We start from the raw sequence: 13,671 nt of genomic DNA, 5'->3' as shown, positions 1-13,671 counted from the left end.
TAGAAACATCGATGAGAGAGAAACATCGATCAGCTGCCTCCTGCACATCTCCCACTGGGGATGTGCCCGCAACCCAGGTACATGCCCTTGACCGGAATCGAACCCGGGACCCTTGAGTCCGCAGGCCAACGCTCTATCCACTGAGCCAAACCGGTTTCGGCAAGTATTTTAGTTTTTATTTAATTTATTAGGGCTATTTTTTAAAGCATGAGGCTTCTCTTGGTGCATGCCTTGAGCACATTACAAAGCCCTCATTTATCAATGAGGGACAGTCTCTCTGTGGCTAAGGGACTCCAAGGGTGTTGACCACTTTATTTTTTATTTTTATTTATTTTTTTAAATATATATATTTCATTGATTGTTTACAGAGAGGAAGGGAGAGGGATAGAGTTAGAAACATCGATGAGAGAGAAACATCGACCAGCTGCCTCCTGCACACCTCCTACTAGAGATATGCCCGCAACCAAGGTACATGCCCTTGACCGGAATCGACTCTGGGACCCTTCAGTCCGCAGGCCGACGCTCTATCCACCGAGCCAAACCAGTTAGGGTGGGTGTTGACCACTTTAGATTCTTCTACTCACTCAAGTCCCTCTTAGGACAGCCAACTCACTTCCTGGTCTTCAACCTGTGGCTCTTCATTCTTCCACCATCTCGGCCTAATTCTAGACACTTCCTTCAGCCCTCATGTAAGGCTCCCAATGCCTCACCTCTCTTGTAATAGAAGGAAATCAAAGCTGTTCGCCTCATCTATGGATCTTCTGTCCCTTATGTTTCATAGGCAAGTATCCTCCTCTCCAAGGAGAGGTGTCTCCCTACCCATTGTGCCCTCCACCCTCTGATAAGCCCTCCTTTCATCAATGTTTACTCCCTATCATTCCTCCTCAATTTCTCCTCCACCGGCTCCTTCTTATACATCTATAAACATACTCGTATTTCCTTTGTATAACAACAAAAATATTATACTAGTACTGCTCTTACTTCAATCTGGTTGTCATTCAACCAACAACATTCCATTCCCCCCGTTTATATGATAGTCTACACTTTGTGCTACACTTTCTCACTTCTTTGCTATCTGTTAACTGGCTTCTGTTCTCTCTCTTCCAGCAAAATCTGTCTTCATATGGGTACTGATTAACTGCCCACTACTAAGTGCAGTCTTCAATCCCTTGGCAGCACCTGAGATACCTGAATGAAATGCCTCCTTTTCCTTAAAACACTCCCCTCCCATGGCTTCTCTGAGTTTTCTCCTATTTCGCGCTTCACTTCTCTGGCTTCTGCCTTTGTCTCTGTCTTTTTTTTCCTCCTTCAATCCTAAATGCTGGTAATCTCCAAGTTTCCATTTTCAGTCTTATTTCCCCCTTAAAATGTGGGCGTCCTAGCCCAGTCACTGATGCAACATTAGGACCCTATTTGGCAGTGACCTTGATGATGGCAATTGTGTCTGAGGCACTATCTGAACCACCTGTGCTGTGAAGGCTGGTGTGAGTGAACACGTCACTTAGCTGGTGACACAAGCATAGTCACTTGCTCAGTTTTCACATGGGGCATGTGTGGGTTGCTCCTGTGGGACATACGATGCCAGGAGTGGCATTCCAAGTGTGGGACTCAAGAGATCTATGTCTCCTTTAAGAATGTTATAGGTTTTCTGGACTCCTCTTTGGAGCTCTTGATTTCTTATACTTTAAGTATAACTCTGCCTTGGTTATTTCCTGAAAGCACATATAACTCAACATGTTCAAAATAGAACTCATCAGTGTTCCCTCAAACCCGTTCCTCCTCCTGTGAATCCTACTTCTAACAGTGGTACCACCATCCCCTCACTCAAGATTAACACTGCAATTCATTTTGTTAACTCTATAACCTGTTCAGCCACATACCCAGTCCGTTACCTAGACTATCTCTCATATTTAACTTCTACCCTCATTCTCAGGGAACTACCCCCACTTTAGGCCATCATTTTTCCCTCTCCCCAGGAAATGGCCCATCTCCTAAATAGTTTGTTTGTCTCTAGATTCTATTCCAACCAGGTTTACCATCTGCTGACCACACCACTTGAGCATATCTCTTCTACTCCCCTTCTCTTCACACTCTGGTCAACTTGGCACCTCAGGCTCCTCCATCATGCATCATGTCATTCATCTCCACGTTTGTGATTCTGCTCATAACCTCTTACTTGGAGCCTAACATTCCTGCTCCACAAGTTAAACAATTTCTTCTTCTTAAGAATTGTATTTGTACCTCTGAATGGTCCTTATACTTTACTAGGGCCTGGTGCATGGATTCGTGCACCGGTGAAGTCCCTTGGCCTAGCCTGCGCCCTCTCGCAATCCGGGACCCCTCGGGGGATGTCAGAGAGCTGACATCCCGATCTCTGCAGGCCAGGCTGAGGGGAACCCCCCTGCCCCCCGTGCATGAATCCATGCACCGGGACTCTAGTATGCATGTAAGATCTTTGGTTAATCTCTTCCTGCCCTCCCCCCTCCCCACTTCCCTCTGAGATTCATCAGTCTGTTCCATGTTTCCATGCCTGTGGTTTCCGCTCCTGCATTGAAGGTCTGCCCACTGGTGGTCAGTGTGTGTCATTGCTACCGGCCAGTTGGCCGGTTGCTTAGGCTTTTATATATATACTAGAGGCCCTTGGCACGAAGATTCGCACAATAGGCCTTCCTTCCCCTGGCTGCCGGCACCAGTTTTCCTCCGGCACCCGGGACCCAGGCCTTTGGTCCGGCCGCAGCGAGGCTAGGCTTCTCCGCTCCGGCTGCAGTGAGGCTTGGCTTCTCCGCTCCAGCTGCAGTGGAGAAGCCAAGCCTCTTCAGTCTTCAGTCATATTTAGCCTTCGCTTCGCGCCTGCATATGCAAATTAACCCGCCATCTTTGTTGGGTTAATTTGCATGCCCATCCTGATTGGTTGGTGGGTGTAGCAGAATGACGACCCATTTACATATTTCTCTTTTATTAGTGTAGATAGATTCTTTGCATTATAGTAGTTTGCATTGGTCCTCTAAGTTATAAGCTCACTTATAATTACCCCACTTAGATAAGGCAGAGACTGAACCATACACATTTTGATTCTTCATGTGCATATTATATTGCCTGTAGTAGGTGCCTTGCACTCAGGAGGTGCTCAGTTAAGCTCTGATGAATGGAAAGTCACCTAAGGCACTATTTTATGAGTGTATGCCATGTCATATACTACTATTCCCTGTAAGCAAAATACACTTTGGGAGTGAGATCCAAACTGTAGCTAAATGCTCTTAGCATCTTTGGGTCCATCCTTAAAGCATCGTCAATTCAAGCAATCCCATCAGCCAGTCCTAGAATAGGGCCCAGGGAAATTAGAATATACCAGAACTAATCCCCCAGTCTCATCAGAACAGAGACACCACAGAAACAAGCTTCCTTTCCTGTGATACTATACACTGAGTGGCCAGATTATGATGACCGGCCAGATTATTATGACTACCCCATCAGTACAATGAAGTGAATTAGTTATGCAAATAATAATATAAGACCTTGAGAGTATTTTCTTAGGAATTTTTCAATATTCAGTATTTTTGGAAGTGTCAATGAATTACTGATGGGTGGTCATAATAATCTGGCCAGTCATAATAATCTGGCCACTCAGTATAATATCACATCGAATATGAACTGCAAACTTTAGGAATAAAAAAAGGAGAAAATTATCAAAGTTCCATTTAATTTTCCATCCAGTAAACTGGAAATCTTTATCATTTCATTCAGAGCCCAATAACTTACTAAATGGTAAACTGAAAACCTTAATAAAGCTTCCAAATTCATTTCACCTTTGCAAACAGGAAATTTCTTAAGAGCTGAAACAGCTACCTTAACATAAATTGGGTGAAAATGCTGTAATACTGGTACTATTAAATTATCTTCTTTATACTTAAGTGCACACAAGTGGAAAAACTTCAAAATTAGCTAACAATTATATTTTAGAATCAGTTATAAATTTCATTTGACTCTTTATTTTGTTTGGAGGTGGGGGACAACTTCTATTTATCACAGGAATTCCTTTCTTTCCTTACACATGGACGTACGCCTTTGTAGGAAGGGGTACTTCTGAAGTTTCAAAGAATCAAAGTGGAATAATTAACGCCTTCAAAGTTTCTCTCATAAAAGACTTTGCATAAACAATCTCTTTTCTATTACTTGAAACTAAAATTACAGCAATGTAGAATTTTAAAGCTAGAGGTCATCAAGCCTTAGTCCTGCCTTTTGAAAATGAGAAAACTGAGGGAGGGAATGGTTAAGATGACCTGCCCAGGTTCTCCCTGGGAACAATCCTTTCCACCATACCGTTCTGCCACTGAATACAGCAAAAGTACCTCTGAAGTTAATTTCAGGAGGGAAAGCAAAGTATTCTTATACCTTCAAATGATCAAGTATTCTTCAGGGAAGCTTTCAAAATATATGGAAAAAGAAAAATGTTTGCTTCAATATTCTAGTATAACTATCCATCCTTTTGGAGGAATTCTAGCTTATTAAAAATGTGACTTAATATTCGGATACATCCTTCTGGGTTAGCAAATGCCTGTCATTTCCTAAAGTCGTGGGATATGCACAGTCACTCTACTTAACTGTCCTCTCCTCCCATAGGCACAAAGACATAAAGTGCCCGTTTATTACACAAGCACTATCACATATCTTTTCAACAGTCAGACTATTCTGGTTCGTGTACATAGCCACAGTCCCCACTGCTCAGGAGTTTATAATGTGTGATCATTAAAAAAAAAAAGCACTACTTTTTCATGTTCTCATTCCTTTAGGTGGTGAAGAATGCTGATGGTGGTGTCCACACAATGCTGTAGCTTAGGGTTTTCTCAACCTTGCAACTGTTCACATGAGGCCAGATAACTGTTATGGAGGCTGCCCTGTGCATTTTCAGTGTTTAGCAGCATCATTAGCCTCTACCCACTAGAAACCAGCATATATAGGCTGTCAACCAAAATATATCTGCAGACATTGCCAAATGTCCCTTCAGGGCAAATTTGCCCTCAGCTGAGAACTACTGCTATTGAGGGAGAGAGTTCACTCTCCATATGTTCTTTATATTTTTAAAATATATTTTATTGATTTCAGAGAGGAAGGGAGAGGGAGAGAGAAACAGAAATATCAATGATGAGAGATAACCATTGATTGGCTGCCTCCAGCACTTGGGGATCGAGCCCGCAACCCGGGCATGTACCTTGACTGGGAAATCAAACCATGACATCCTGGTTCATTGGTCAACGCTCAACCACTGAGCCATGCTACCCGGGCATCAGTTCAACTTTTAACATAACAGGACCCAATTTCCTCTATAACCTTATACAATTGAAGCTAACAATATTGTATGTCAACTATAATTGAAAAATAAATCTAAAAACGAATTTCTCTGTAACCAGAAAATGGGCACAGGATATACCAGGTATAATAAAGCCAACAATAAAAACCAACAGGAATTTTACAACCTGTGGAATAGACCAAAAATATCTTGTTTGCTTGTTAAGTAGAACAACTCTTTTATCTGTATTTTTCTACTATAAAACCAAAAGCTGGATGAATGCAAGATGGATTTACCTTACGTTTCCCACAAGAGACAGACTATGAAGAGAACAAAACAAATGTATGTTTGTTTAGGTTTTGGGCAACAGGTCAACAATTTAAGATAAAGCATCATGAAGTTGTAGCTTCTACCAATTTTAAAGCCAAACTAATTTTAATTTATATTACTCCTTTGTACTTTGAGGCATGTTTTTTTCCTTCCCTTTCCCCCTTTAACTTCATTTCTTCTTTCTGTTTATTCTATAGATACTCTTGCAGAAACAGAAGTTTTTTGCCCTACTAATTTTGATCTTTTTTTAAAAAAATATATTTTATTAATTTTTTACAGAGAGGAAGGGAGAGAGAGAGAGAGTTAGAAACATCGATGAGAGAGAATCATCGATCAGCTACCTCCTGCACACCTCCCACTGGGGACGTGCCCGCAACCAAGGTACATGCCCTTGACTGGAATCAAACCTGGGACCTTTCAGTCCGCAGGCCGACGCTCTATCCACTGAGCCAAACCGGTTTCGGCTAATTTTGATCTTTTAATTAAATTTCAAAACTAAGAAATAATTTATTTACTTTGATCTCTTCTAATATTTTTGGTTATTTTTTATTCTATTTATCCATACAGAAATTTCTTCTTCCTATATATTTTTTTCTTTTTCATTATTTTGTTCCTCATCAAAACTTCTGCTTGCCCTTCACTATTACTATCTAAACCTCTCAACCTTTCCCTCCATAATCTGAAAGTTTAAGAGTGAAATTTGTATCTAACCAAAACATAATACAATTGATTTTGTTTAAATAGACATGACAAAATGCCTTCCCTCACCTATCACAAATAGCCAACCCATATAAGAAAGTAAACATTTTATTAACTAGAATTCTCTAACAGCAGGCATAGTCAGTGCTCATAAGTGGCCATAAGGATTACAATAAACAATGAATCTTGAAATATTTTGTCAAAGGACAAAGTATTAAATTATGAGTTTGAGTGTTAAATATATTTTGGCATAGGCTAATTCTTTGAAAAAGGGACTAATGCACAGAAGAGATGCCAACTTTCTACTAACTAGCCTTCTTCCACGGAACTGCTCAATTCCTTAATTATGAAAGTTAACAAAAAGACTTCCCTACAAATGTCAAATGTTTAAATTAGAAATTTCATTTGGTATTTTTTTTAGTCATAATTAAATAGAATTCCTTGCTACAGCTCAAGATGCAGAGTGCTCACTAAGTCAGCAGATGAGAAAAAGCAAAAAAGGAATCAAAATGTCTGTTACTATATTGTGGGCAGCACCAGAAACATGGAGTCTTGAGCACATGCTACACATTCTCAGATTTCTATAGCAGCATCTCAGAGAACACGTAAGACAAGAAGGGGTTTTGTGTGCTTTCTCCTATATTGATCATTATTCTTTGTTCTGTATGTCGAGTTGGCCCATAGTTTGGTGGAAATGCTGACAGGCATGTCTGAAAAAAATGATTCACACATTAACCACCTTCTAGAAAGGAAATGCTGTTTCAAGTAATTTACTGTTGATTGGACAGATGTTCTGCCTGGCAAAAAGTGGGCTTGCAAATTCTGTTTATCTTCTCCTATTATTTGCTTTTTATTTTAATAATCAATGGTGTGAAATCCCACATTCAACTTTCCAATAGCCTGAACCTTTCTGAAAATCTTATGCTTTGGAATGAAGCTCCTTGTGTAATTTCTCAAGTATTTTGAGACCAGGAGATTATATGAATGTCCAGAACATAATCTATTTTCAGCTGGTAGGATAGTCACATAAGCAAAATGTTTCCAAATGAAAGATACTCAAAGGAATCCATATCATTGCATTTTTCAGTATGATTATGTAACAAGACGCCACTTCAAAGCTAACTTTTTATTTGGATTACATGTGCAAAAAGGTCAGGGCTATGTTTTCTGTAGGAATTTTCACTTTTGCTTATTTGGAAGCAGTTAAAGGCCCAGAAATTCTTCCTATTTAGAGACCTCTGTAAAGATGAAAAACACATCACGAAACATTTAATAATAAGTATGTTTTAAATATAGCAGTATTCTTGCTATAATATAGGTATGCATTTCTTCACTGTAAACTACTGCTTTAAAATGGACTTCAATAATAAAAATATATTTCTAAAGAAACTTCATGTCTGGATAATCTATAAAATGGTTTTTAAATTATTTAATAAGTTTTAAAACAAGTTGGTTGTCAACATGGATAAACTCTCAACCATGTCCTGTAATTAATGATAAATAAATAGCCCAGGAAAGGTGGTAAAGGTTTCCAGATTTTCTAAAATTTTCTAGGTTTTCTGAAATATTTAATCTCCAGATGGCTCAATATTAATACTGTAGAGTCTAAGAATGTGGGTTAGTTCTAGATATACAACTAACTAATGAAAACTTTCTGCTTTTAGTCTCAAAGAGGCTGTATTCTGGACTATTCAGAAAGGGATGAGGGTCCACTGAACAGATCCACTATTTCCCTGTTTGGTCACTAAGCCTGTCCTAAAATTAAATAGCAAATACACTGCAACTGTAGTTTGAACTTCATTTCCTTCCATTCCTGCCCCGGCTGACTGCACAGAAACAATACAAAGACCAAATGAATTATAATAGGACTGCTTTAAATTGAGGTAAGGATATATTTATTTATAGTTCAAGGCCAACACTACTTCCTTAGATTGTGAACATCTTAAGAACAAAAATATGCTCAATGTCACTAATTATGAGATGCAAATTAAAACCACAATGAGATGTTACTTCACACCTGTCAGAATGGCTATCAATAAACCAACAAACAGCAAGTGCTGGTGAGGATGTGGCCAAAGCGAACCCTCTTGCACTACTGGTAGGAATGCAGACTGGTACAGCCACTGTGGAAGGCATTATGGAACTGTCTTATGACCCAGCGATTCCATTTCTGGGACTACACCTGAAGAAACCTGAAACACTGATCTGAAAGAATATATACACCCCTATGTTCATTGCAGCATTATTCACAATAGCCAAGATTTGGAAGCAGCCCACATGCCCATCAATAGATGAGTGGGGAAAAAAGCTGCGCCACATTTACACAATAGAATATTACTTGGCCATAAAAATGAAGAAAATCTTACCCTTTGCGTCAGCATAGATGGACCTGGAGAGCAGGTCCTTATTTTACCTACAGAAATAATGAGCGAGAGAAAGACAAGTACCTTATGATTTCAGTCATATGTGGAATCTGATGAACAAAATAAACTAACAAACAAAACAGAAACAGACTCACAGATACAGAGAACAGACTGACAGCTGGCAGAGGAGAGGAATTTGGGGGACTGGGTGAAAAAGGTGAAGAAATTAAGGAAAAAATAAACTCATAGACACAGACTACAATCTGGTGATTAACAGAGGGAAAGGGGGGTGGAGGGAGGTAGCGGATAGTAAAGGAGACGTGACTTTGGTCAGTGAACACACAATACAATATACAGATGATGTATTACAGAATTGTACATCTGAAACCTATATAATTTTATTAACCAATGTCCCCCAATAAATTCAATAAAATATAAAAAAGATAAAAGACTCCCCCCCCCCCAAAAAAAAATCACCTAATCCAGCGTGGAGTTTAATGGTTTATACTTAATACCATTAATTAATTAAAAACCAAAAGGAAGGAATGATTTCTGATTTCAAATTTTTGATGATGAGGAAACCCAAGGTTCCCTGAAACCCTAAATGTGGACCAAGGTCATTGAATATTATTAGCCTGAGCAGGGCTGCAAAGAGAAACCAGGAAGTGCTGAGTCATCGTGAGCCCAAGTGACTCTGCTGTCAGCACTTCAGGTGCCAGATTCAGAGGAGAGCATACTTCCTTTGACCTGTCACTCTTCCTTCCTTTTCTCACTGGGCTAGGGTAGGTAACAGAGAGCTGAATGCCACCAAGTTGAGGAGCAACATGAATAACAAATAACATCATGTAACAGTTCTCATTCCATGTGTATCTCTACTTATGGCTATTACAACAAACCATTTAAAAAATAAAATTAACAAAAGAAATAAATAAAATTAACACACACATATAGAATTTAATATCTGTCAGAATTAAGTGATTATACCTCTTGTTTCTGATAACAGAAGAGTTTCCTCCTCAAATAATTGGCATGCCTTTTTCAGCATTCAGTTTATGTGTATTTAATTACCAAACAGCACTTAAGGGAACAGTCATATTCAAATGATCTTTGCATAACTAAAACACTTGTAATACTAGATAGAAAACTCTAAAATAGGAGAAATAACACCAGGAGTCAGGTGACCTTTGACAGGTCATTTAAATTCTGTGTCAATTTCTTTATCTACAAAATGGGAAAAACAATCTTCCTCACTTCCATTACTCCTGCTGTGAGAGCAACTATGTTACTAAGAAGTAAGTGTGCTTCAGTCATGCAAAAAGGTATGACACTTTCATTATCTATAATAATAAAAGCGTAATATGCTAGTTAGACCGAACAGCCGAACGACCTTCCGGATGTCATTCCAGACATCTTTCTGGACAAAGCCGCAGTGGCGGGGGCTGAGGCAGAGGCGGTTAGGGGCGTTCAGGCAGGCAGGTGAGCAGTTAGGGGTGATCAGACAGGCAGGCAGGCAGAGAGGTTAGGGATGATCAGGCAGGCAGGCAGGTGAGCAGTTAATAGCCAGCAGTCCTGGATTGAGAGAGGGATCCCTGCAGGATCCAGCCTAAACCGGCAGTCGGACATCCCCTGAGGGGTCCGGGATTGCGAGAGGGTGCAGGCCAGGCTGAGGGACTGGGCCTCTAGTTTCTAAATAAAATAAAACAAACCCTGGGTCTTAGTCTAGCTTCTATGTATTTCATTAAAAATGTTCAATAATTTCATTGAATTTGAATGTGTACATTGCACCCAGGTTAGAGTCCACACAAGACAATAAACCTGGGAACACTAACAGGATTCAACAGTACTGTGCTATCTAAAAGTAAACTTTTATTAAAAAAAAAATTATATATGAGAAATATCACAATGATACTTTATCGAGAAAAAAGGAAGTTTAAAGTGACACAAAAAAAATCAGCATTTAGCATTTTTCTACAGAATCCCCACAGGTCTCCAAACACCTATTCAAATAAAATCAACTTTTCCTCAAACACTAGCAATCAATTTTCTAAATCCTACTTAATGTTATAATTGTGGTAAAGGAACAAAACAAAAACAGCAAGTATTACTTTTTGCAATATTTTATTGCATTGCAGTAAATTATTCAGTTATATTATGGGACAAATAAGCATTGTGAGCTAGTGAGGGATTTAATAACATTTACCAAGTTTTATCTACTAGAAAAACCTTGAGTTCCCAGATCCAGAGGCCTTTGGGCAATCATCTTTGTAGTTCCTTTACCATTTTGTACACTTAGATGACATTAAAGTGACTGAAAAGATTTATATTTTTCTACTGTATATAAAAACAAAACAGAAAGACTGCTCTTGGCTCTCAAAAAAGCAGACTAGAGTGACTTCAAATGCATTAAGTCTTATGATGAAATGTGGAAATGATTCTAGCATCTAAAGATGGCAGAAGATGGAAAAGAATTCAAGATGACAACCTAAGTCTATCCAACAAACATTATTGAACAGTTCCCATGTTCACAATGCCCAGGTCTTGCAACTGTGGTTTGTTATCTATAGGAATACTAGGCAGACCTGACAGATTCCTGCTGGACTTAATAATTTCGTTTCAAGATTATAAAAGACGCACGTAACGTTAGAATTTGAAGAGGACTTTACTGAGTTCAGAAGAAAATCACTCTTCTTCAAAACATTCCAAGTAGCTGAGTGGTTGTACCAAGGAGGAGAGAACGAGGCAGTGAGGTAACTAAATATGTGCCAAGTGTCGAGCACATAACAGGAACCTAAACACATTTAATATGTGTCCTAATTTTACAAAATAAAAAACTGAAGCTTAGCGGTAAGAAGCATAATATGGCCAAGTCATAGAGTCACATCGTAGAATGAGAATGTGAACCCACATTTGAACTCCACTCTTAGGTTATCAATAATATCCAAGGGTCAATAAATAATAATGTGGTTTTGTTTCCAAGACCCCATGTGTGCCCTCAAACTTTTTAAAATTTCATCCTGAAATTTTAAAATCTGAGATGCCAGGATAGTACTTTTCCCAAAACACCATATATTAAATTATGGAATTATGGTTCGTGAATTTGTTCATGGTCTAACCTAAAGATATTAAGCCCATGTTCAAGCATTTGCAATAACATATGTATAAAGTTGATGCCACGCCACAATCAGCAGAATAAATTTTCAACTGTCATACACAACCGAGCGATTAGAACTTCTGTCTCAGAAGCAAATACACGTTATGTGAGATAAATGCCCAGCACTAGGGCTACAGGCGTCTGACGGGGAGCAATTTTCTTCTACACAAGCTACATACAACTAAATTTCCAACCCTTGGTCTACGTACCCATGGCCTTTCAGTCCATTCCCAACAGTAGCCAAGAAAGTGCATGCGATGCATAGTCATTTATGATTTGGGGTTCCGTTTCTATATAAACATGGGATAATTTTTAAGAACCTCAAAGTCCTTCAAATCCTATTAGGCTGGCAATCTACCCCTGCCAAAATAGGTTTATTGGAATTCCTGAGAAAATAACCGTGAAAAGAAGATGGAGGTGAAAATCATGGCTCCAGAAAATTTGCAAGGGAAAGAGAAAGAGAATCAATCCCATATAACCCTGCTTGCCTCAAAAAGAAAAAATTGCACCAAAGCTTTCTTCATTCAAGCTGTTGGTTTTGTCCCCTGTCTGCTCCCCCACATATCTAAGTGCAGTGAGTACATTCCCAACTCCTACTGCCAAGTTAAAATGAAAACGTTCTCAGTTTAGAAATGATTGAGGTGGTTTTCTTTAATCAAATTAGAGCAGCCAAATGTTCCTTTCAAAGGTAACTGTCTACTCTGCAGCTGTATGCAAACTACCACATCAAATGTGAGGGAAAAATAGCGATAGAACTGTGTCCTTACAGTACAGTGCTGGCTGCAGAGATGGAGAAACAAAAGCATCAGTGCAGCTAAGAACTACATTCACAGTGCGCTTCCAGAAATATGCTGACTTCACAAACTGAGAACAATGTACTGAAACTTCCAGTATATAATTAGCTATTTGGGGAGAGGAGGAACGTGGGGGTAAATTTCCCCTTAAAAACAGCTAACAAGCAATAGATACCTTGATGAGCCTCAGTGAGAAACATTAAATGACTGGCTGAGTCTTCACACACACACACACAAATCTTATAGACCTTGCTTTTTTACTTCCTATCTCCATCAAAAACATACCACATTGAGTAATCTTGAATATCCAACCAGCTTCAATTAAGCTTGCAATGATTCATTTACATGCAGAACTTATTCTTTTAAATCACCAGACATGGGAAATTTCTGCAAAGAATTAATAGTGGGCTTATTTTTTTTCCACTTTGTCTCTCCTAAGAAAAATCAATTGGTTAACATTCCCAATATATCATATTAGTTACTGCATGTTATAGGTTTATGCCAGCTGTTGGCTTTAGGGATGGTATACTAACAGTATGAAAACCTAGAATAACAATGAATTTAGATAGCCAGGCACAACAAGCAATTGAAGAATGAGATAGTATTCTTTCTTTATTTGTAGCTCCCCCAAATTAAGGAATGTAACATAAATGGGGAGAAGTCTATCTCACATGATTCCCATATTTTTCCAAAGCAGCTGGTTCTTAATTTTTTCATTCCTAGTGAAATATGTAGACTACTTATTACTTTGGGTCACAGGCCCTTTGGCATATCCAAATTTAAAGACTGCTGCATTAAAAACAACAAAGACAAAAACCTCCTGCAGGGTATAAGCAATTCTGAGGCCGCTCCACCCTCTATTTCATTCAGGAAAGCAAACTGAACTACAAGAAATGATGACATTTTAATTATTCAAAAATTTATTTTAAGAAAGATATCAGATGGCCTTCCAGTTCATAATGGCAGAGGTATCACAAATATTTGCCTGTAGTCTTTCTCAGATACTGCGGAAGTAAAAGAAGTAAATCCATAAGTACAGACAGGTAT

The 13,671-nt window shown here is 38.9% G+C and overlaps 1 protein-coding gene and 1 long non-coding RNA gene across 2 annotated transcripts in view; both read right to left on the bottom strand.

The window, feature by feature from the left end:
* Positions 1–13,671, bottom strand: part of CDK6 (cyclin-dependent kinase 6) — a 202,238-nt gene that overhangs the window by 161,121 nt on the left and 27,446 nt on the right. The gene's annotated exons all lie outside the window — the stretch shown is intronic.
* The window catches only part of LOC106727778, a 28,559-nt gene continuing 21,647 nt past the window's right edge, over positions 6,760–13,671 (bottom strand). Inside the window, exons 3-4 of the long non-coding RNA XR_001364026.1 lie at positions 7,968–7,981; positions 6,760–7,089 (exon numbers count right to left, since the gene is read on the bottom strand). This is a non-coding gene — a long non-coding RNA (uncharacterized LOC106727778). The remainder of the gene's footprint in view (positions 7,090–7,967; positions 7,982–13,671) is intronic.

Source organism: Myotis brandtii, unplaced genomic scaffold (assembly GCF_000412655.1).
Source record: "Myotis brandtii unplaced genomic scaffold, ASM41265v1 scaffold48, whole genome shotgun sequence".
In the NCBI taxonomy this organism is placed as follows: Eukaryota; Metazoa; Chordata; class Mammalia; order Chiroptera; family Vespertilionidae; genus Myotis; species Myotis brandtii.
The sequence above is the reverse complement of the archived record's forward strand: the minus strand, read 5'-3'. Positions and strand labels throughout refer to the sequence as shown.